Raw genomic sequence first — 5,327 nt, forward strand, 5'->3', positions numbered from 1 at the left:
CTTTTATCAGTTGTGAGTGTTTTACTGAGAAATTGTCTCCTGGTGGTATTTTGGTATAAAGCATGTTACAGAAGAATAATACTGTGTGTGTGTAAATGACAACACTGAAGTGAAAAGACGTTTGCATTTGCCGTTTGTTACATCAATCTACCACTAGATGGCACATTAGCTCCACAAACCTCACTCATAGCCATCAGCTACTATTCTTTATCTGCTTTGTCAACAGTGCTGCAGGGGCACAGCACATAGTCAATACATTTATATGAATGCAGAAACCTTGAGTGCCTATTCACCCACCACTAGACAAGTCATGTGTCATCATCATTAGGAACATAATACAACGCTGACAAGATATCAATTGTACAGCTCATTTTCAAAAGTGCCTCTGCGTGCTTGCACTGTTTTTTTCCTTTCAGAATCCCCAGAATCAGGAGAGTATTGACTGGAAAATGCAATAAAACGAGTGGGACGGGTAAATTGCATTTGCAGTATATGGACGTTATATTTGTCCTGGCAGTAGACGGTTATGTGCAAGTGAAGAAATTGTTGTACAGTTGATGCTGTAGACAGACTATAAATGTTGTCTGCTGGGGCAAGAGTTTTCATTTAGTTACGCCATGAGGGCCGGTGTGCTGGATTTTCAGGAAATTGTGAATTGTAGAAATTGAAGGAGCTTATAATGAAGATTTTCTTAGATAACCAATAGTCGACTGTACATTTTGTACAGATTCACTCAGTCTTATTGTGACACTAAAGTTGTGTCAAGTATAAAAAAATATTTCAACTCCTCAGACCATTGGTGTGACTCAGTGGATTGCTGAGTCACACCCTTAAACTTCAGCTCACAGCACACTTCAGCCTAAAGTTAAGGCAAAAAATGCATAAGTCAATGTAAATTTATTCCCAAACTTTCCCCGGTCACATCCAAACCTGCTCCCGGGCCATTTCCCATGTTATGCCATGACGTCAGGGCTGTTAATGATAGGAGCTAACCTTCCATGGCTGACCTGATTCCTCCCCCTCTTGTCCTGCCTGCTCCCACCAACGCCTTTCCCTGCAGGCCCTGACGCCCCTCTGCCACCCACGCCTCTGATGTCATCCCGCCAGACTGAGGTGGAGCGGCAATTTTCTCCTGCCGCTACTCGCTCAATCTTTGATGTTGTTACACTGCCCCTGGCTTTGGTGTATACACCGGTGTCTCTGTGGGTGTGTGTGTTTGAGGAGAAGGGTAAAGACAGATCAAGGTGAATGTAGTGTGTGTGTGTGTGTGTGTGTGTGTGTGTGTGTGTGTGCGTGTGCGTCAGCCTCTTCTTCTGGCCTCAGAACAATGTCCACTTGACCCATTCTGGCTTCAAAATCCTGCATATAGATTCCAATATAGATCCAAACACACACACACACACACACACACACACACACACACACACACACACACACACACACACACACACAGGCTGTCCAGCACCAAAAGCAACACTTGGTGTGTGTGTGTTGTTTGGAGAGATGATTGGAAGACACATGACTGACAGCTCCGACAGTAGGAGAGAAGCCTTGTGGTCAACGCTGAGAAGAAGTGAAGATGGAAGAGAGGGAGAGGTTGCGGTTATGGTTCGACAGTAACCTCATGGAATTGGCCCCGGACTCTGCTCTCTCCAAACCACAGCTACAGCCGCAGGTCGGAGGAATTAAAGAGAGAGATTAGATTTCATGTTGTGAAGAGGTTTCGGAGGAGGAACAACAGCTACCAGACTCAGAGCAGAAGAAGCCAAGTGTTGACCAGAGGGAGCAACTCGGGTTCAGGCTAATGCCACCACTAGAATGACTTCAGCTTCCCACGGTGGGTTCTCCTTGCTCCATTCCACTATAATTCATAAGAAATGAGCCAGTTAGAGTATGTGTGAGAATGACATATTATAGGCTTCACTCTCTTGGATATTATCTTCCCATATACAGTGCAGACTTTTAGACAATTCAATGCTCGATCCAGCCCCACTGGAACAGTTTAACACTGGAACCCCTTACATAAAAGCTACACAGTTTTGGGATGATATCATACTCTTTGGGATCCTGATGCCAACTCCATCAAGACTTTCTGAAAACAATAATTTGACATGTTGGGAAATGCATTTATATGCTTTCTTGCTGAGATTGAGCTGGGACTCTACACCACCCTAATAAGTGTACAGTAAATAGAAGCTACATCCAGGAACAGGTTGGCTTAGCTTAGCACAAAGAGTGGAAACAGCTAGCCATCCACCAGCACCTCGAAAGCTCACCAATTAACACATTATCTGTTGTTGCAAGTCAGCGCAGCACTAACCCATTAGCAAGGACATGTTCCAGCACATAACCTCCTTAAAACCACAGTCTTTTCACTTTTACACTTTGGTTTTTGCATGGATTAAACAACATGCAGCACATAATCAGTGAACTCTGGAGGTGCTCGTAGGTGGATTTACTGTTACTTTTGGACAGAGTGTGGTTAGCGGTTTCCCTGTTTCCACTCTTTAGCTGGCTGCTAGCTGTTGCTTCATATTTGCCGGCACACATGAATGACAGCGGTATTGATCTTCTCATCTAACTCTTGGCTAGAACATTCACAAGCATGTTTCTCAAAATGTCAAACCATTGTTGTAACAGCTTTTCATAAACTACAAGAGGAAAACTACAGTGTTTTACCAAAGTTGAAAGTCAAACTGGAAATCTGGTGAGGGAGCACTGTAAGGTGCCATATTTGGGAGATGAGGTGACAGAGGAGACATGCAGTCTGGTGTATAACGCCCCCGAAAAGCCAGAACTTTGACATTTTTATGCTTCACTTCTTGTACAGATTGAGCAAACAAGTTATAATGTGTTAATGTGCTGATATGTGGATTTTTAACCTTTGAATAGAGCCAGGTTGACTGTTTTCCCTTGAATCCAGTCCTCTAGCTAAGCTAACTAGCCGTTAACTGTGGCTGTAACTAAAGACATGAAAATGGCACTTTTTTTTTTCTCCATCTAATTTTTGGCGAGAAAGTGAATAAACATATTCCCGAAAATGACCAACTATTCCTTTAAAGCTTATTATAAACCCAATACCTGCAAGCATGGAAAAGTGATATTCTTGGCACACAAGGAGCCATTTTCGGGAGATGAGGTGACAGAAGAGAAGTGTGAGAGAGAGAGACTAAAACAGTGTGTGTATGTGTGTGTTAAGTTTGGGGTCAGCTAATTGGGGTCTGCAGAATGTGTGTGTCCTGTCTGTCAGTGTCTAGACTGTGCCACCGGTTGTTTTCTCAGATGTGAGGCTTTATTAAGCCCTTTACTTAAGCAAACAACCCGGCTGCCACGCATGTGTGTGTCTGCCTGTGCGAGTGTGCGTGCCGCTCGTACAGTTTGACTGCGCGTGGCGTTTGATGCTGCTTGTTTGCACACTTACCTGTTTGTGATTTATTGGGATGGGAGCGAGTCCTCGTTAGCTAAAGTAATCAGGATTTATGAGTCTCTCTGTGCTGTAAGTGGCGGGCCAGAGGCTTCGCCCCACACAAACGCACACAGACATGCTAATTGAGTTTGGTCATTACTGTCTCGTTCCTCTATCAAGGGCTCGTTCAGGCGGTCATCCATCACAACACACATAAACGCACGCTCAATAAAAAACAGTTTTTTTACTTTTCTTCTTTTTCTCAGGGTGCGTCTGGCTGCCATTTTTTTAATGTGTATGTGTCACCTGGATGTTCACCGTGACGTCTCTTGTCTGACGTTCTGTGATATTTGTGTCTTTATTACCCCGACTCCCCTGTCTAACATCTTCTATCTTTAGTGGTTGCACACACTTGCTGACTGAGTGCATCTCTAGTAGGGATTGGGAGTGTGTGTGTGTGTGTGTGTGTGTGTGTGTGTGTGTGTGTGTGTGTGGTATCCTGTAAAACACCCCCTTGAATGCAAATGGATAAAGCCCCCCAATATCATTTGAGGGGGAAAAACAGAAAGAGAGGCAAAATGAGACGGACAGAGGAACGGAACAGACATACATACCAAACACAGCCGAGCGATAGAGATGCATACAAATGTACAGCGAGTCAACGACAGGGAGCGAGAGATGGAGTGAAGGAGGAGGGGGAGGAAAGCGCTTGGTAAATGGGTCAGGCCTGTCTGCCATCCCAGGCACATACACACAGTGTGCAGCCCCCAGAGAGAGACCCAGACTGTACAACATGCTGCTGAGAGGAGAGACGACAGGAGGAGAGGGCGAAGATGCAGAGGAGAGGCGAGAGGAAATGTGATGAAGTAGAAGGTTGCAGATGGATCGCAGGAAAGGGGCCGCAAAGAAAGAGGGGCAGATGTGTTAGCGCTGATCTGAACGGGTCAGATCACACAGAAACATATGTTCTCCTTACCTCTAGTGGTATCTGGCCATGCTGATAGTTTGGGGTTTATCTGCCATGACTTTGATACGTCACTGTCTAAGATTTCAGCCACCAACCCAGCACAGTGTTTCCTATAATCTCTACCAAAGTAACACATTTTGTGTTTTCAGTGCATGATTTGAATGATTTGAGCAGCACAAATGAGACTCCATTCACCTCAACTCCCTCACTAGCCACCATGATTGCTGCTATAGCTGAAAATTTACTTGTGTATTTTGGGTTAACTCACTATAATGTTCCTGACATTACTGAAGGCATTCAAAGACATTGCATCATTGTACTTCTTAGTATGTTATGACATCACAATACTGATAGTCTTCGTGTGAGATAATCAGTGGTGTGTTTACAATGGCATACTTATTGGTGCCATATTTCAGAGGCTTGAGACTTTGAGTCAAATCATGCTTATGTCACTAAAATGGGGCTTGAGTTGGACCTGAATCCTGTGAGACTTTCTCTTAGATTGACTCTGGACTCCCTAAAGACTTTACTTGATGCTTGAGCGCATGCATTTAAACACGAGGCCTATTCAAGGTAAGGGCTCGGCCACAGCTTTGTAAGAAACGTTATTAACACAGATTTGAAAGGAGAGTGTAGATGTATGTTATTCAAATGTGGTCGATGTGTCCATAATGCCATTTGTAGATTTCCCTCAAGGAGGTTTTATTGATACATTTAAAACTTTCATTTTTACCACAACATTGCTGTGTGACTCTTGACCTCAAGGCTTAAACAGAATAGTTTACCTGAAGTGTGGACTGATTGAACACTGGTTAGCTTTGACCTCACTGCAGCATTTGATAGCACACATTTAAATTATGTCCTTCATCCCAAAGCAAAGGCAATAAAATAAGAAATAGAAATACATGTATATTTGTCAAAATGGCCGGTATTCAGAGATGAATGACAAGTAGG

Source organism: Chaetodon auriga, chromosome 7 (genome assembly GCF_051107435.1).
Source record: "Chaetodon auriga isolate fChaAug3 chromosome 7, fChaAug3.hap1, whole genome shotgun sequence".
Classification (NCBI taxonomy): domain Eukaryota; kingdom Metazoa; phylum Chordata; class Actinopteri; order Chaetodontiformes; family Chaetodontidae; genus Chaetodon; species Chaetodon auriga.